Source organism: Panthera tigris, chromosome E1, assembly GCF_018350195.1.
Source record: "Panthera tigris isolate Pti1 chromosome E1, P.tigris_Pti1_mat1.1, whole genome shotgun sequence".
Taxonomy (NCBI): domain Eukaryota; kingdom Metazoa; phylum Chordata; class Mammalia; order Carnivora; family Felidae; genus Panthera; species Panthera tigris.
The window spans coordinates 53839854-53860080 of record NC_056673.1 but is presented as its reverse complement, the minus strand read 5'-3'; the positions used below and the strand labels follow the sequence as shown (position 1 = coordinate 53860080).

The 20227-nt window shown below is 45.7% G+C and overlaps 1 long non-coding RNA gene across 1 annotated transcript; it reads right to left on the bottom strand.

Annotated features, from left to right (window-relative positions):
- Positions 1–576: 576 nt before the first annotated feature.
- Positions 577–5600, bottom strand: LOC122233686. Its single transcript, XR_006211355.1, has 4 exons — positions 5194–5600; positions 3760–3838; positions 2471–2907; positions 577–914 (listed from the first exon to the last, which is right to left on the bottom strand). It is a non-coding gene; the product is annotated as an uncharacterized LOC122233686 (long non-coding RNA).
- Between the last annotated feature and the right edge of the window lie 14627 nt (positions 5601–20227).

The window sequence follows — 20227 nt, the reverse complement described above, 5'->3', positions numbered from 1 at the left end:
GGCCTCCTCCATTCTTGAAGGCTGATGGCGTAGGGCTTTGATGGATGGAATTGATGGGATGGCATGCAAATGTATGCAAATGAGGCCTCTGAGAACCCGTGGTGCTTGTCTTTATTTGTTTATTTAGTTGAGACAGAAGAAAAATAATATGCTCATTGTAAACGAATCGGAAAAGACAGATCTGCACAAAGAAAGAAATCAAGATCCCTCGTTAGGCCACCACCCAGAAAAAAAACAAAAAGCATTGCTAACATTTGGGTAGATACTCTTCTAGACAATTTTCTGCCCATACATATATAGTTGAGGGTTTTTTTTCCCCCAAAACCAAAATAGGTTCTTACTTTACATACTGTTTTGCAACCTGCTTTTTTTTGCATTGAAAATACATCATAAATGTGCTCGTGGCACTATAATTTATTTAACAAACTCCCTATTGTTAGAAATACAGATCGTGTTCAGCTTTCTCAGCCAAGGTTAAAAGACCCTGTGATTCAATTGTAGGAGGCAGACTGAGCCTTACGAGATTTGGGGAACAGTGCCCTTTAGAAAATCGTGTGTGTGGCACGGATTGGGGTACCCAGAAGAAGCTCAGATTCTACAGTTACGGAAAGAGAATGATTTTTAATCTCTCAGGGGCTCGGGGAGAAAAGTGCTGGCCAGGGCTCAGGCCTGAAAACCAGAAGCAAGTCTTGGAGCCCTTTCTGCCACCTTTGCAAACAGGTCTCTTGGAGGAGGCCCACCCAGCTGGAGGCATGCTTAGACACCTCCCCAGGGACGCGGAGAAAGGCACACATCCCCAGAACTCGCCCGTCTCCTCTTAACATCAACAACTTGGCAGACAGAGCCCTATGCCAGCTCTCAAAAGGAAGGACACACAGAAGCAGAGGCCACCCCGGCCTGATGGGAAGACAGACCTGGAAGAAAGAACACAGTGTGAGAAAACAATGTTCCGCGCAAGCCGTGGGTCTCGGTGGAAAAGGAGCGAGTGAAGAGGTTCGCTCAGTGAGCTTTAGTTGTATGCCTACTGCGTGTCTGGCTCCGTGCTGGGCCCCTCTGCCTATCTCATTTAATCTCATTTAATCCTAGGAACGCGGCTATGAGGGCGCTGCCTTTCTGCGGATGCGGATACAGACGGGGACACTGAGGACCAGAGAGAGGATCACACGGGTCACTCGGAGGCAGAGCTCCAGCGTGGGCCACCTCCTCCGAGATCCCAGAGAGGCCCCATCAGAGGCGACACGTGGTCTGCAAAGTGCAGGATGCGGCAGGAGAGAGGCTCCCGGGGAAGGTGACTTTGGAGAGCTGCTTTGTCCCAAAGGAAGGGGCACAGAAGGGCAGAGAAAGGGACGGGTGTCAGGAGAGGGAGGGCGATAGGGTGTAAAGGGAAGAAGCAAACCCGGAGGGAGGGAAGGCGCGCTCTGAGGATGCTGCAAAGAACATGCATTCTTGAGCTTGGCATGTGCAAAGGGTGATGCTGTCCCGGGAGCCCCAGAGGGCAGGTCAGGGCGAGATCCGAAGTGGTAAGAGAGAGGCAGCCGTGGTGCCTGCCCTCCACTGGGGGACTCGGGAATCAGCCCTTAGAGCCAAGGGAAAGAGCGTGCGGTCTTCTGGAACCTGGCTCCCGCTGCCCCCTCCCCCTAATTACAGCTCAGGGCCCCAAGTGAAAGCCGCTTTGGGCAAGATTTATTAGGCTTCTCCTTTGAACTTGAGCTTAATTTGTTTTGCTCCATACTTGCTGGTGGCTCTGACCCAGCATTAATGGCCTATTTGGAGTCCGTGATCCTCCCGTGTCCTCTCTGAGGCTGGAGGGGGCACCCGGGCTTTTCATTTGCCCGTACAGCTTGCTTTTTAATTACGCCGAGTGGGCAGAGCAGGGGCTCTGGGCAGAGCAGAGGGCCGCAGCCAATATTTATCATTATTGTTAGTATTTTCACTAACAATCCTGGCAAATGGGAAACCGTAATCCAGAGGATCTGGGGTTGTTAATTGAAAAATAATGTCGAGAGGAAAAAAAAAAAACAACAACAACGTGGAATGAGCCACGGGAGGAAAGGGAAATGTAAGCCCCCCTCTTCCCGTGGCAGGGATGCGACGAGCTGGGGGCCTTCTGTCCCAGCAGAGAGGGCTGATCCGCGCCCTGGGGATCCGAGAGAACATCACAGAACATCTTCCTACGTTCTGGGAAACGGGAAATGGGTTTGGGGGTATTTATGAGCTACGGGGGACTCCTTCGGGGGGTACATTCTGGGAAATGGGAAATGGGTTTGGGGGTATTTATGAGCTACGGGGGACTCCTTCGGGGGGTGAGGGATGAGGAGGCGAGGTCGGGCAGAGCTCAGAACAGGCACAGAGACTGCCTCCGACCTCTCCTCTTGGATGACCCACCCACACGCACAAGACTGGGGAAGGCTAAAGAGAAGAAAAGATAACAGACACTGTCAGTGGCTCAGCGGCTCTCTGTCATGCTCACCTCAGTGGGAGAGTAAATTGGTGGCCCTTTTCTGGGAAAGCGGCTCGAAAATAGGAATCCAAACCTCTTGTACGTGCGCACGCCTTTGACCCAGCAATTCTCAGCTGGCGTCCTAGTGAGAGGAGAGATAAGGGCTAAGGTAGATGTGTCAGCAGGGACTTGGGGACAAAAGTCCCTCATCCTCCCCACTTATACAGAAAGGTCTGGAGCTGTGCTGTCCAATAGGCTGGCCACTAGCCACCGGGGGCTGTTGACATTTAAATCGTCTAGCCACACTCTGTCCCTCGGACGGGCTCGTCACATCTCAGCCGCTCAGGAGTCACATGTGACGAATGGCCGTAATACTGGACAATGCAGGCGTAGGTGTCTCCGGCACCCCAGAAAGTTTTCTTGGACGGCACTGGTCAGCAGGTCTATCTCCAATCCTGGCCTCAACTCTGCAAGGCGGAAGGATACTGGTTACAAAGGAAATGTTATCGGGAATTAACATAATGCAAGCTCTACAGTACCCCCCAGGTCGCCCGGAGAATGGGGTCCAAAATCTTCTCACGGGGTCCTCTCTGACCTCACATTGGGTCGGTCTCTACCTTGTCAGAGTTCAGCAACCCTGACGTCCCACGGGCCCAGACGATGCAAACCCTTTTACCACCCCAGGGCCTTTGCACCGGCCATGCCCTAAACCTATGACCCTCCCTCACTTCTCAGTCCTGGCAGGGAGAGGTGCGTGCAAATCTGGAACACGGGCCCAGAAGCAAATATAGGTAACCAGACCCTGGCAAGGAGGGATGCTGTGAGTCTACCCACCGCTTGGTAGATTGGGGCCTTCTTGGGTTGGGGTGGGTCATCTTGGCCTTTATTCAACAAGGGGAAGGTTCAGGTGCTGAAACAACTTTTGCTGGTTTGAGGACAGTGAGCGTATTAAGAGAGAAGAGCCCAGAACTATGGCCCACGTCCCCTCCTCTACGCTCATCCCCCCCAAAGCATGTTCCTCTGCCTTCTCTACCTTGTGGCGAATAACATAAGTCGACAATCTTGGGTTTCAGTCATTGTATCCACGTGTCCACAGTCTCCATCCCGGGTAGTACCGATGAGTGCTGGCTACAGTCTTTAACAGCCTGTCTGGGCTCCGGGCCCCCGGGCCTTAGAACCACTCTGTCACTAACCATTCCCGGGACGGTGTCCCCCGGGAAAGGTATGCTCCTCAGGGACGGGGCCCTGTCATGTTCCTCTGCACATCCCCAGGCCAGGCTGAGGGCGTGGCACGTAGCTGGTGCTCAATAAACGCTTACTGTAAGCGGCAGGCCTTGAAATTCAGCTTTCCCGATCAGGCTGTTAAATCCAGCCTCATCAGTCTGGAGACGATGGGCCCTGGGAAAAGCAGTGAGAAGTTTACAGCTGGGACACTCAATCGAGTGGAGGTGTTTCTAATGATCTTAACGGGCGTTGTTATTTTAAATTAACCAATTAATCTGATTTTAATGTGCTCCAACAACGCAGGCCCGTCATCATCATTATCATTATTTTATAGCGCTGACGACTCGAGCCTTACGTGAGAAAAGCGGGGCTCTGTTCACCTGGTAGGTTACCCTCATGGCCCATTTGTACACACACTTCCAGGTTGCATTAAAGACGCCCAGGATTGACACTAATGTATGTTAATAGCTATCGGACTCCCCTGTAACTAATGCCACCGTTCAAATTCCAAAGTCTGGAACGTCATCAAAGCGTCACTCTCGAGAGGGTAAAAGGAAGGCAGTGACGTGTGCAGGGCAGTGGAAGGAGGTCTCTCTCCTGCCTATTTCCTCTTCACTCCCCCTGCTCATGATGAGGGCAAGCCCCCCGCCCCCCCGACGCCAGGGCTGTTGACATCTTTGCAGGGTGATCTCCACGTTCCCAGTCCTCTTGGAAACTCATCACAGCAAGGCCAGACACACTGCCCAAGTCCCAGCTCCACTCTGGCCTCCAGTCCTCTCTTCAGCCCGTCCCCCCTCCCTCAAGCCCCCTTTCCAGCCAATCTCTCCCCGGTGGCAGCCCTGAGCCGGGCACTGACATAAGAGCCACCTCGCCTTGGGGGCAGCACTGCCTGCTAGAGCAGACACGCATATAAATAAAGACGGACAAGTGCCCATCGTGTGGGCGCGAGGTGTCGAGGCGCCCAGAGGAAGGGGCTCTGCGGGTCTTGGTGGAGGGAGGGGAGTCCCTGATCAGTCAGGGAGGGCTTCTCGGAGGAGGTGATGTTTGCGCTGAGTCTTGAGGAATGAGCTGTCATCCAAGTCATGTGTCTACACCCACCTGTGTCCCTGGGCTTCGCCATTCTGTCTCCTCCTCTCTGCGTACGTGAGGTCTCAGCCAGCTCAGTCCCACTGCCCCACAGGGACCCGGGACACTGAGCCACACGGAGATGACACACGGTCATCTCCACCGCCTCCCCCGCCCCGCCCCGCCCCCACCAACATCTCAATCGCAAACCAGCTGCTGCAGACTCACGGGCTGCCCTCTTTGGGGATTTGATCTTTCCGGAAAGCTGCAACGCCCTTTGCGAGGTTCCCTCTGTCTGGGCCGTTCTTCCCCCAGATGGTTCACCTCTGCGCCTCCCTCCGGTCTCCACGGCAAGTGACTCTACACCAGGGCCTTCTCTGGCCACCGTACAAACGATCCCCACCCCCCCCGTGCACTCTCCGTCCCCCTTCCTTAATGACAAATATAAATCTTTCCTGACGTACTTTTCTCCCTAGATCTTCTTATCATGGAATATACTATGGATTTCATCTGCTTATTGTTTGTTTCCCTTTGCTGGTTCCAAAGCCTGTGCATTCAGCAACTGGTTGATTGACTGTAAGCGACGCTAGCAGTCTATATTAAATCAGTCTTCCGAGATGTTAATGTGCCCAAGAACCACGTGGAGGTCCTGTCAAGATACAGATTCCGATCAGTAGGTCCAGAGCGAGCCAGAGGCCCTGCATTTCTAACAAGCTCCCAGGAGATGCTTATGATGCGGGTGCATGGACCGCCCCACCCCACCCCCCAGAACAGCAGGGGATAGTGCGGGATGCTGGTCTGTCTGTGAACGGAGGACCCTGGGGATCCCTGGAGTCGCATGAGGAGTGCATGGCAAGGCAGCAGGCTACGAATCCGCGGAGGGTGCCAACCATGGCCTGAAATCAGAATCAATTACGCGTCTTTCAGATATATGTTTCAGTATTCCTCACGCTATCAAGGATGAATAAAATACGTTCATTGAAAAGCATTACCGAACCCGTAGTAACATTTCATTGTGCATTTTCTCAGCCGATGGATGCTAAACATATGGGGGATGGTGGAAAGGAGATCTAAGGGATCTTTGAACGTTAAAAAATAAAAAAGTTTTAAGACCTATCTGGATCATTCGCTGGCCTTGGGTCCTGCCCGCCCTCTTCAGAAGCTGGTTGGCGGGAAGCTGGTGTTACAAAGACAATCACCCTGAGGGGACTGGCGAGAGACACATAGGCACCCGGGCACGGGGGCAGAGCGCGGGGAGGCCGAAGGAACAGGGCAAAGGATGCTGTCACCCCCATACGCTCTCTGGTTGGCATGGCAACAGTTATGACTCACGTAAATGCTGACCCATATTTAATCAACAAAAAGAAAACAAGGAGAGTGGACGACGAGGGTGAGGGACAGACGGGCTGGCACGGTGGGGACTGGAGGGCCTCCCTGACTCTCTTCAGAGAGCGGGGCGGGGCTTCCTTCAGAAGAGTAAGGCCGGGCAGTGCACCGGGCATGGGCAGCGGCTCAGTAAACACATCTCTGCAGTAACAAAAGCAGCCACGGTGGTGACAGTGCCACCTTATTCAGCCCAGACAACGACACCGAGGTGAGTGGCAGCGGTATCCCCATTTTAAAGATGAGAAAACCGAGGCAGGGAAAGTTAAATGACTCCCCCAAGTCAACACGGCAACTAAGCAGCGGCAGTAATCTGTGCATCAGTCGCCCTTGCACGGTGACTTGAATCTAGGTTGGCCTTGGGACATACTTTGACTGAGACGGGTTAGGAGGAGGAGGAAGAGAACGGCGTGGCCCAGCCAGGGTCCCGGCAGAGCCTGGAGCTCAGCCGACCCATCAGTGACGACAAGGCCAGAAGAACAGCCCAGCAGAGCCCGGTCCGGTTTGCAAAACCCATGAGCTACTAACATGGCTAATCCTTGAAGTCACTGACTTTGGGGCTCATTTGCTTCACTGTAGATAACTAACCCGATTAGGCTTCTCTGAGTGATCGGTAGGATGCGCCTTACCCGGACCCCGCCAGACTCACCACCGGCCACCTCCCTCATCCGTCCTGCTTGTGGTGCACGCGGACCCCCAGCCACAATCTTTCATGGCTCCTTCGTGTTGCAGTACACATTCCACCAAACAGGACTTTGCCTCCGCATGGTGAATCTCATGCCCTGCACCCCTCGTCCTAGTCCAGCCCCCCATTTCTCACCTGGATCATTGGAGAAGCGTCTAGCTGGCCTCACCACACCCTGTCCTGCTCTCTCCTATCCGTTCTCCAGGCACTTCTGACCACGTGACCCTTTCTGTTTCTTCTTACCTGACTTAGGAGGCTCGGCACAACCCAGTCCTGCTCAGCCCCATCTGCTGTCCCCTCCCCTTGTCTCCCAAACACATCGGGCTCCTCTCTCTTTCCCACCTCCAGGGTGTCCTTGAATGAGTTTCCTTCTTTTTAAAAAAATGTTTCATGTTTATTTATTTTTGAGAGACAGAATGCGAGTGGAGGAGGGGCAGAGAGAGAGAGAGGGGGACACAGAATCCGAAGCAGGCTCCAGGCTCTGGGCTGTGTCAGCACAGACCCCGATGCGGGGTTCAAACCCGTGAGCCGTGAGATCATGATCTGAGTTGAAGTCAGATGCTTCGCCGACTGAGCCACCCAGGTGCCCCGAATGAGTTTCCTTCCTCCTGGAATGCTGCTCTCCCCCTCTCCAAGGCCAATTTCTGCTCATTATTAGGATTTAGGGTTTGGGGGTGGGGTGGGCAAGGGAGATTTTACACACGGTAAAATGCATAGAACTTAAATGTATAGCTTGGTGGATTTTGACGAACCTATACATCCACGTGACCACCACCCGGATGAAGATATGTAGAGCGTTTCCATCAACCATTACGCAAATTAGGACGCACAGAACATTTCCATCACGGCAGAAAGTTTCCACATGCCCCTTTCTGGTTGTTTCCTTGCGCAGTGATATTGTATTGTGGTTCCATCGGAATGTCCCTGTTGACTAATGACCTTGAGTATCTTCTCGTTTGCTTTTATGGCCCATTCAAACATGCCTTGACGTGAAGGGTCTGTTCAGGCCATTTACCCACTTTTAGTCTATTGATGTGTACGTATCTGTTGTCATATTGTTCTCAGAAAAGCCCTGAGGGCATCCTTTCCCTCGCCACCTGCCCCACGCGCGCACACACACACACACACACACACACGCGCGCGCTCAGAGTTATGTTTTAAGCTTTCACAGGACCTCATTCTGGCCTTGAGGACGTGGCTATGCTTTGCACAAATGACACATACCATTACATAGTTACAAGTTGGTCTTCCCTGCAGAGTCAGGTCCACAAGGGTCTGGACAGAAGGGTCTCCACATCTGCCCTGGTTACTGTTGAATCTCCAGTTCGGAACACAGTCCTAGGCACCAAGGAGGTCCTCAATAATCTGTTTCACTCAGTCCAGTTTTATTGAGTGTCTCCTATGTGCCAAGCAATATTGCACTGGAGTACCGCAGTGAACGACACAGGTCACCTCACGGGGCTGCCATTCTGGGATGGGGACAGGGGTAGGAGAGAGCCAGTTAACAATGAAGCCCGTAGATATAGGGTGTGCCAAGTGGTAGTGAATGTTTTGAAGTAAATAATAAAATGGCAGGAGACTAGAGAGTGACATTGCATAAGATGATCGGCGGGGAATTTCTCTGATAAGGTACCATCTGAGCAGGTAATGAAAATGAGGAAGGGAGCTGAGGGGGCATCTGGGGCAGAGCGCGGCTTAATGGACGCACAGCAAGGTTTATATGGGAGGAGGGGAGAGAGGGGTAGGGAGTAAGGTAGAGATACGAGGTAGGGGGATGCCACATAGGGCTCTGTGTTTTAAACCTTTTTCACCATAATCTACCGGGGGGAAAATTCTCCACATATGCATGTACATGCACATACACACACACACATACACACACACACACACACACACGCACAAGCATACGCTCAAGCAGAAGTTTTCAGGAATCGATTCTTCTCTTTACTATACATAGTATGCTCTCTGGTATGTTTCTCTTCTTTTCTCTTCTGTTCCATTTTGTTCTATTTCATATAATCAAAATGCTGATCATGACCCACCGGATTGATTTTATGACCTATTAATAGATTTCTATGTACATGGAGAAGATTGTGGATGAAAAGCTGCTGGAAGATTTTGAACAGAAATGTGATGTGACCTATGGTTAATTTCTTTCATTTGAATTTTGTATTTTAACATTATTATGGAAAATCGGAAACAGACACAAAGGTAGAGCATGTGGAACCTTTCATTCAGCTTCAACAATTATCGGCATTTTACCGTCTCACTTTCCATAATCTCTATCCACTCTTTTGCTGAGCAGAGCTCAGACATGGGTGCCCTTAGATACACCCATACGTATTTCTAGCAAATAACAATCCCATTTTCATACCCAGCAATTATTTAATCCTTTTTCTTACCCAGGTCATGATCCATTCTTGATTGTCCCCAAAATGGGCTTTTACAGCTAGTGGGTGTGAATCAGGTTCCCAACGAGGTCCATGTATTACGTTTGGTTGGGATTTTTCCTAAGTTCCTCTCCTCTTTCCCCTCCCCTCTCTGATCGTGATGCTTATGCTACATAAAGTGAAATGAACTCGATGGCGTTTGACAATCATACATACTCATGCGGCCCCCACCCTCATCAAAATTGAGAACATTTTGTCACCTCGGAAATTTCCTTGATGTTCCTTACTGGTCAACCCATACTACCCTCACCCAAAGGCAACTGTTTTTCTGATTCCTATCACCATAGATTTGCTTCGCCTGCTCTCGAAGGATCGTATAAATGGAATCACACAGTTGTTGTCTGGCCTTATTTGCTCACTTGTCTGTGAGATTTATCCCTGTCATTCTGTGTATCAGTATGTAGTTCATTTCTTTTATTAACGAGTTGTATCTCATCGCATGGATGTTACTATATAATTTGATTATCTACTCTCCTGTTGATAGACATTTGAACTGTTTCTAGTTGTTGGCTACTAAAAATAGGCTGCTTTGAACATTCTTATTTATGTTTTTATGCTTCCTGAGTAAAACTTTGCTGTTGTTTTTAAGACTGTCTTTGCTCTTCTGAATCCTATTTTCATGTAAATTTTAGAAGCAGCTTATCAATTTCTATCAAGAAACCTGTTGGGAATTTGACTGGAGATGTACTCAATGCATAGATCAAGGTGGGGAGAATGGCCATCTTAAAAATGTTGACTCTTCTAATCCGTAAGCCGGGTATGGCTTTCCACGTAAGTAGGTCTTTTTAAATGTCTCTAAGAAATGGGTTGGGTTTTCAGTGTAGAGGTCTTATACATCCTTTGTTAAATTTATTCCTAGGTATTTGATTTTTTTTCCCCTTTCTGCTATTTTAAATCTTGTTTTTCTTTTTTCTTTTTTTTTTTAAATCTTGTTTTTCAAATGTTATTCTCTGTTATCACTGGTACATAGAATAGAATTGAATTTTGTATATCCACCTTATATCCTGCGACCTTGCTAACGTCAGTTGCTGATTCTAAGAATTTTCTAAGTGGGCAATCCTATCATCTGTAAATAACAATTTTCTGTTTTCTTTCCAATTTTTATAGCTTTTATTTATTTTCTTGCCTTATTATACTGGCCAGGCTTCTAGTACAAGGCTGAATAGAAGTGATAAGAATAGACATCTTTGCTTTCTTTCCAGTCAATCTTAGGGGTCACCATTAACTATGATTTAACTTTTAGGTACAGGTGGTTATTGCTATAAATATATAACCTATATAGATAGGTCGTAAATCATAGGAGCCCATTATTAAGTTGAAAATGTTTGTTGTGCATTCTATTTTTAGTACGGTGACATATTTTTATTATGAATAAGGGTTATGTTTTGTCAAATGCTTTTCTGCATCTATTAAGATGACGAAGTAGGCTTTTTCCGTCTTTATTCTGTTATATGATTAATTACACTAATTGATGTTTAAATGTGAAGTCAGTCTTGCATTCTTGGAATAAACTATTTGGTCATCAATATATTATTCTTTTTAAGTGTTGCTGAATTGAATTTGATAGCATTTTCTTTAATTAAAAAAGTCTTGGGGGGGGGCGCCTGGGTGGCTCAGTTGTTTAAGCGACTGGCTGCGGCTCAGGTCATGGTCTCGCAGCTTGTGAGTTCCAGCCCCGCGTCGGGCTCTGTGCTGACGGCTCGGAGCCTGGAGCCTGCTTCAGATTCTGTGTCTCCCCCTCTCTCTACCCCGCCCCTGCTCACGCTCTGTGTCTCTCCATCTCTCAATAATAAACGTTAAAAAAAATTAAAGGGGTGCCTAAGTGGCTCAGTCGGTTGGGTGTCCAGCTTTGGCTCAGGTAATGATCTGCCGGTTTGTGAGTTCAAACCCCACATCGGGCTCTGTGCTGACAGCTTGGAGCCTAGAGCCTGCTTCAGATTCTGTGTCTCCTTCTCTCTCTGTCCCTTCCCCACTTGTGCTCTGTCTCTCTCTATCAAAAATAAATAAATGTAAAAAAAATTAAAAAAAAATTTTTTTTGATAGAGAGAAAGTGCGAACAAGGGAGGGACAGAGAGAGAGAGAGAGAGGAAGAGAGAGACTCCCAAGCAGGCTCCTCCATGCTCAGCATGGGCCCGACAGAGGGCTTGATCTCACAACTGAGAGATCATGATCCAGGTCAAAATCGAGTTGGAAGCCTAAGTGACTGAGCCACCCAGGCACCCCGAATTTGGTACCATTTTCTAGGGATCTTTGCACTTAAATTCATGAAGGGTAGTGATATTTAATTTTTTTTTCTTGAAAAAAGCCTTTTCAGAATTTGGTATCAGGGATACACCAATCTCCGGGAGTGAGATGTGAAGTGTTCTCTCATCAAGTAGGGTTCGTATTATTTCTGCCTTAAAAGTTTAAGAGAATTCACCAACAAAATCCTCTTTTGAGAAATTTGTTTTCTTTGAGGAAGAGCTTATTTTTCAAATTAAATTTCTACCGCTGATATAAAGCTATTCAGATTTTCCACGTCTTCTCTTAACAGATTGTGTTTTTCAAGGAATTTCCCCATTTCACTGAAGTCGTCGAATTTGTTGGTGTACAACTTTTATATCATTACCTTATCATCTTTTTAATGTCCATAGGACCTGTAGTGATGATGTCTCTTTAATTCCTGATACTGGAAATTTGTCTCTTCTACCTTATTTTGAATGTAACAGTCTTGCTGGGGTTTGTCAGGTTGATTAATCTTTCAAAAGACTGACTTCTTTTTTGTTGGTTATTCTTATTGGCTTCACCTACTGTTTTTCCATTTTATACATTATGGATTTCTGCTTTTTTAACCTTTCCACCCTTGTGGTTTGAGGTTTACTTTGCTTTTTTCCTAGATTGTTGAAGTGGATTTTAAATCTTTCTTCTTTTCTATTACGAACATTTAAGGCTATAAATTTTCCTGAATATACTGCATTAGCTTCCTTCACAACTTTTGATCTATTGTGTTTTACATTCAATTTAAAATAATTTCTAACTACTTTTGTGATTCTTCTCTTTGGCCAGTGGATTATTTAGAAGTATACTGCTTAAATTCCAAGTATTGGCAGATTTTCTTGAATCCTGTTATTGAGTTATGTAATGTTTACAGAACATACTCTGTGAGATTTCATTTGTGTAGTCCTTTAGGCATTTTTAAAAAAATCAAGCGCATGGCCAATCTTGGTGAATATTCATGTATGTTTGAAAAGCACATGCATTCTACAATTGTTGAGTGTAGCCGTGATGTGTAAATATCAACTATATATTGATTGTGAGTATAGTATTATTCAAATCCTATATGACTACTACTCATGTTTTGTCTATTTATTGTGTTAACTAATCAAGGAGCATTAACATCATTGGCTATGACTGTATATTTGCCTCTTCCCTCCTTAGTTCTGTTGATTTTTGCTTTATGTGTTTTTAAGTTCTGTTATTAGTTGCATACAAATGTAAGGCTGTTGGGTGTTCTTGACAAATTCATATTTTTATCACTATGATAAAATATCAATGCAATAAAATACTGCTAAAACTCCTTATTTTTAAATCTAATTTGTCTGATAATCTCTAGCCACACCAGTTTTCTGATGCTTGGTGTTTGCACTGGGATGGCTTTTACTCTTCTCAACTTGTCCATGACCTTAAGTTGTTTGTCTTATAAACAGCACATAGTCATACCTTGCTTTTATCCATTTTGATGATGCTTGTCATGAAACTTAAGAGTTAGGTCTGTTTGTGGTTTTAAAAATTATTATATGGTTGAGGGGCACCTGGGTGGCTCGGTTGATTGAGCATCCAACTCTTGGTTTTGGCTCAGGCCACAATCTCACAGTTTGTGAGTTAGAGCCCGGAGTTGGGCTCTATGCTGACAGTACGGAGCCTGCTTGGGAATCTCTCTCTCTCTCCCTCTCAATCTGCCCCTCCCCTGCTCTTGCCATCTCTTTCTCTCTCCCTCTCAAAATAAATAAATACACTTTAAAAAAATAAACAAAATATTATATAGCTGAATTTAAGTCTACTTTCAATATTTGCTTTCTATTTGTCCTGTTACTTGTTCTTCTACTCTCCATTCCTTTCTTACTTTTTTAGAATCTTTTTCAACATTTCATTTTATCTCTTCTATTGTTTTTGTAAAGTAATCCCTCTTTGGGGCCCCTGAGTGGCTCAGTCAATTAAGCATCTGACTTTGGCTCAGGTCATGATCTCACGGTCCATGAGTTCAAGCCCCACACCGGGCTCTGTGCTGACAGCTCAGAACCCAGAGTTGCTTCTGATTCTGTGTCTCGCTCTCTGCCCCTCCCCCACTCACGCTCTGTCTCTCTCTCTCTCTCAAAAATACATAATCATGAAAAAATTAAAAAATAAATAAATAAAGCAAGCCCTCTTCGCGTTAGTTTTTAGTGGCTACTCTAGATTATGATATTTACCTTCAACTTAACATAGTTTACCTTGAAATCATTTTGTGCTGCTTTACAAACAATATAAAAATCTCGCTACCTGCTATAATGCACTCTTGCCATTTATACATTGTACTTTGATGTAAGGTGTAAAACCACAATACATTTTTATAATTTTTTTTAAATTTTTTTAACGTTTATTTATATTTGAGACAGAGAGAGACAGAGCATGAACAGGGGAGGGTCAGAGAGAGAGGGAGACACAGAATCTGAAACAGGCTCCAGGTCTGAGCGGTCAGCACAGAGCCCGATGCGGGGCTCGAACTCACGGACTGTGAGATCGTGACCTGAGCTGAAGTCGGCCGCTTAACCGACTGAGCCACCCAGGTGCCCCCGTTTTTATAATTTTTACTTTAATCCATAGTCTCCTACAGAAATCTTAAGATTATTTTTCACAAAATATGAAAATAATCTGTAATTATCCTCAGGTTTACACATTTTGTACTCTTCACTTCTTCCCACAGATAGAGGCTTCCATGCAGAATGCTTTCCTACAGTCTGAAAAACTTCTTTCAGCATCTCTTGTGGTGCAGGCCTGCTGGAGAAAAGCTGCTCAGTTTTGTCATCTGAAAGTGTTTCTGGTTCATTTGTATTTTTGAAGAACACTTTCAGTGGGCACAAAATTCTAGATTGATGATTTTATGTTTTTATTTTTAACACTTTAAATACATCATTCCATTGTCTGCTGTCTGCCATTTCTTTTATGAGAGGGCACACATTATCCTAATTGTTATTATTTTTAATGTGTTATGTATTTTTTAGTTGGTGGCTTTTAAAAGTTTCTCTGTATCTTTGGGTTTTGTTGTTAACTGTGATATGACTAGGTATGGGTGGGTTTTTTTTTTTAATATTTATGCTGATTGGAGATTGTTAAACTTTTTGGACATGTGGACATCCTTGACCAATTCTAGAATATTCTTTACTACATCTGTCTATTTCTTCAGTTGCATTTTACTCCCTTTCTTCTGGGACTTTAATTACATACACATTACTACTGTCCCTATAGGCTCAGATGATCAGTTCAATTTGTTGTAGTTTTCTCTTTCTGCCTAATCAGATGATTTCTATTGACTTGTCTTCAAGTTCACTGATTATTTCTTTCGTAACATTCAGTCTGATATTAAGCCCATTTAGTAAATTCTTTATTTCTGACTCAGGAGTTTTCAGTTTTAGAATAACCATTTGGTTCTTTTTTATACTTCGATGTTGAAATTTGCCATCTGTTCACACATGTCACTCACCTCTCACACTGGATCCATTAAAATATTTTAAATTGTGATTTTAAAATTCTTGTTTGCTCATTGTGACATCTGGAATATCTTTGGTTTTGCTTCACCAACTTTTTTTCCCATTTTGATTATAGGTGACATTTTCTGCTTTGTCAAGTGTTTTGTAATTTTTTATTATATTTCAGACATTGTATATAAAAGAACAGTAGAGACTAAAGTACATAATAATTACTCAGTAAAGTGGGAAGCTGAGTCAGCTTAATTTGTGGTGGAGTCAAGTTGAGTCTGGGCTTCGTTGCATCTTTAGTTACCACCAATCCACTACTGACTTCAGATGTTTAGAGGGTTGAATAGACTTTTCCCTGAAGCTTGGGATCTGAATACTGGCAAGTCTTCTGAACCACAGGCAATCTCTCTGTTTCAGAGCCCAGATTCTTTGGGTTCACTTGGGAATTCTTTTGCTATTCACCTCCACACCTGGCTTTCTTCCTTCAATGATCTCTCTCCACCTTGCTTCCCTACTCATATACTTTGTCTGGATGCTGTCTCGCACTTGGTGAAGGCTTGGTGCACATTGATGTCATCTCTCAGCTCTCCTGACCTGCCTTCAGCCACCTCCATACTCTTGGGAAAGAATTGGAAGGTGTGACTGGGCTCCACGGGATACAGATCTGCCATATTAGTTGCTACATGCCTATTAAAAGTTATCAAAGTTTGGCCTGATTCTTTATACCACTGTCTGTTGTGGGTTTAGCCTTCCTCCTCCACAGTCATGGGTCTCTTCTATCCTAGGAAGGACTTGTAAATTTCTGGAATTTGTGTCCTCAGCTCTCTGCTGGGTTTTAAAAGATGTCTTTCCTCCAGCTTGCTCTCATTTTTAGGATAAAAAAGTAGAGGGGGGAGTCTCTTAAAACTTTCTACATCCTAACTAATGTAGAAACACCTTGCTAATCAGAAGCAGATGTCTTAAGAAATCATTCTTGAATGAATGAATGTTCCTGCTTCCTGGGCAGCTCCTTGTCCGTCTGGAAATGCTCCCTCAGCCTTCACCTCTTCCTCCTTGAAGTCTTTGCCAACTTCCCCAGTAGCCTTGGGCACTTCTTATTCTAGTCTCCTCTGTTCTTTGATCCTGCCTACATTAATGCTATTTTTCTTACTATATCATAATTGTTTGCATGTCTGTCTTCTCTGCTGAAGTTTGAGTTCCTTGAGGGCAAGAATCCTGTGGTTAATAAATTACACACACACACACACACACACACAAAGATACACTAATTAGTAAACCAACATGTGCTTATTGTAACAACTAACACATGAATTTGTATCTTTTGTGTCCAGGTCTAGGTCCTAGTGCCCTGTCTGACCCATGGTAAGCACAAAATACATACTTGTGGATTCATGGACAAATAAATAAATAAATATAAATACACTCCCTGATTTCTGTTCTGAAGCTACATCAACGTAAGATATGGTTACCACCTGCTCACATGTGATCTTTTACTTTCTGCTTGGCTGGGGAAGGGAGTGGGGGGGGGGCAAGTATTGATTGGCATGTGCAAATTTGTAATTCAGTCTGAATATTCTGCGTTTGTGGTGTTTTCTTTAAAGATTAAATTTTTGGCAGCACGAACCAGTGTCCAGAGATGGCAATAGGCGAAGGATTTTGGCACGTGCCCAACACCACCGGCCCGTGGACAGCAAAATCCACTCTGAAAAGGAAACCGGGCTTTGAAGGTGGGATGCTGTGCCAGGAATGGTCTTCAGCAAGGCAGGCATTTCCTATTTCTATTCTTAGAACTTCAGATCCAGGGAAGGATAAGAGCACCAAGGGCGTCTATTCTAACCCTTGAACCAAATCCCCCTATGTCTCCTGCACCCCCAGAATTCCGCCTTTGGACACAACTGCTCAGTTATGCATGGGATTTGGACTCAAACAACCTGAGTTCCAATCTCTCAGCTCTTAAACTCTCTGGGCCTCTGTTTCTTCATCTGTAGATTGGGGGTGTCGATGCCTGCCGCTTTTGAGTGCTTAGGGAAAGCCTGTTGGCAAAGTACCTGCACTGAGTTTCTTCTTTTCCCTGGCTTCCTCTGCCCACCTCAGTGTAAGCATCAATCTGTTGCCACCAGAGCAAGTCATGCCAGGGTAAGTTACCACTCTGTCTAGAAGGTCACCTTCATGCCCTCCTTTCTCTGTCATTACCAAGGCCACCTCGTAGTCCAAGGCCACTCTGGGCAGGGCATGACCTGAGGAGAAAGACACTGGGAAATTTCCATCGTCAGGCTGTTGGGAATTTTCAGGTGACAAGGAGAAAGAAGGGAAGAGAAAGGAAGTGGGTAAGGATGATGAGCCACAACATGCATACAAGAGGGAGTAGAATCAGGGCTGCTCAGTGGAGGGCACGGATGGTACCTGCCCCTACGCTGGGTCCAGAGACCTCTTCACAGGCTCAGCCCTGCTCCCCATGGAGCCTCTGAGCCAGGCCAAACACACTAAGGTGGACAAAGAACTGGGCCACTAGCTGAGAGCATAGCCAGTATAGACAGAGAAACATACGATTTGACAGTAGGAGAATCCAGCCACATGTTCATTTTTTTGTCTTCCTGGGAATAAGAATGGAGTAGTGAGTGTCTAGAAATGAGAGTTGGGAGTTCCTTGGAGAGTCCTGACCCCTCCTGATCCAACCTAGCAAGAATGAGCATAACAAAATGAGAGGAACTAGGGTTTATGGAACACCTACCGGGTAGGAGCCAGGCAGTCACCACGCACGGACAGAATCTCTGATCTGCACAAAAAAGGCAGGTAGTATTCCCATTGTATGGATGAAGAAGCTGAAACCTGTCAGTAACAAAACCCAGATTTACTTCTAGGAGTGTCAGATGCCAAAGCAGGGGCTGTTTCCACGATACCAGCCTGCCTACTCTCCAGTTGTGTAAGCCCGCGTGGGTGAATTGGTTTTGTACGTGCAGGACAGGATGAGCTTAGTCACTAGCAGCTGTTTGAGTCACCAGGCATCTCTTTCCAAAGTGTTTTAGATCTTATGGCACTGAGTGTGTCACTGTGTGTGTGTGTTGTGTGTGTGTGTGAGAGAGAGAGAGAGAAGATAGAACACACATGGGTGTTTCTCTCCTTTCATAATAATGGATAGCAATTCTGAGAAAGTTCCCTTTGTAGGATTCAGGCTATGTTGGGGAGTTTGTTTTCCCAACTCCCTGCAGAAAAGTTAATCAATTTTAGAGCCAACCCCTTCTGTGCCAAGATGACAACTGGGAGAAAAGGGATTGGTTTTTTAGCTGCTGGGTTTGCTGGGTAGCCCCCCCTCCCACTTCCATGGGGCCACTTATTGACATTGAAATATCTCAACAATAAGCAGCTATTGATGGCCCCCGAGGTCAATACCAAGATTCATTGACCCAGGCTGCAAATATGGGAGGCGGCAAGTCCAAGGTCACTATTTACCTGAAGGGATGAAAAATAAATCTTGATAAGAACCCCAAATAGAAATCAATATGCGTGCTGTGGTGTGCATTGCATAACTTCTCTCCAACAGGAGGGCTATTTTAGGAGGTTTCAGGGGCCCCTCTGCCATCAGAAGCTGAATTCAGGGCTGAAGAGGAAGGAGGAAGAGAAAATGATCCTTCTCTGGATGCCCTGGCCAAGGAGAACGGGCAACGGACACCACTGGGGATCAGTCCAGTCTCCATAGAGAATCTCAGCTTCTGTGGCCCCAACCACTCAGGCCACGTCCTTAAGAAAGAGCAGAGTAGGATTTCCAAACCATATGATCTGTGATGGGCGTGACAAGGTGGTCATCTCCCCAAAGCATGTTTCATTGGACAGTGCCCAGAGAAGCACCGATCAGAATGATTAGCATGACCTTCACCTTTTGGGAAAACTTCTGCTTCTACCCTGGTGGGGAAGCAGAGGCCAAGAGCTAAGCAGTTGCCAGACCCAGGGTAAAGTGGGATTGAGGTGACCAGTTGTCCAGAATGCATCTTCCTTTGTAAGCATTCCAAAGCTTTTAGGTCACTGTGCTGTGACATTTCCTCTCCTTTCAAGGCTATTGTTATTATAATTATTTGTTTAGGCTTAATTAACTTTTTTCCCAATTATGAAAGAAATTCATGTTCTTTGTAGAAAATATCAAGCCTGTTTACGATGATCCTTTTAATCTCACCCATAGCGCTCAGGCTCTCCGATGCGATGAGGAAAGTACAGGTTTTGAATTTAGATAGATCTGAGTTCGAGCATCAATTCTGTACCATTTAGTAGGCGTGTGGTCTCTGGCAAAGAAAGGAATGATTTTCTGCTGCCATTTCCTGATATATAAACCTCTTTTGTGAATCGATATGAAGATTAAATCAGTATTTATGTAACATAGTCAACAAAATACTAAATATATGGTAGAGTAACATCTGACAAGTTTGATCACAAAATAAACACACACACAATATCCAACTTTAGAAACAGAAATGGGAACATAACGACTGAAGTGGAATAATTTTTAAAAATTGTAAGAGAAGAGTAGACACCTGTACACCTTTATTCCAACAAGTTTGAAAATTGACATGAAATCGATGACTCCTTTAAAAAAGGTAGACGATTGGGGCGCCTGGGCGGCTCAGTCGGTTGTGCCCGACTTTCGATTTTAGCTCAGGTCCTGATCTCATGGTTTCATGAGTTCGAGCCCCTCATAGGGCTCTGTGCTGTTAGCTTGTCGTGTGCTTGAGATTCTCCTTCTCTGTCCCTCCCTCACTCACACTCTGTCTCTCTCAAAATAAATAAACTTTAAAAAATAAAAAAAGGTATACGATCAAAATTGGTTAAAGAAGAGGCAGCAAATCAACATCTGTATGAGTCAGGAGCTGGATAAGATATAGAAATCCTGCTAGGTCTTTCTCAGTGAGGAATTTAATACAAGGAATTGGTAGCATAGGTGATGGAAGAGCTGAGAAACCTTACAGGGTTGCCCAGCAACAGGAGGAAGCTGGCAGCACAAAGGGAAAGGGTAGCTGTAGCAGGGGCCAGTCTGGTAGGAGCTGGATCTGCTGAGCGAGGAGTGAGGGTGCTGAGGACAGTGCCTGACGCCACCAAGGGGCTGCTGCTGCTATCAGAAATGTTACCCAAAGCAAGGTGGGGGAGGGAACACCCTTGTTTCTCCCCACTTTCCTTCTTCCATTTTTCAACCACTGCTTCCCATTGGCCAACCTACTGGGAAGCCAGAGGGCAACGGAGCCTGGTAATGCAGCTCCCCGAGATACAGAACAAAGCAGGG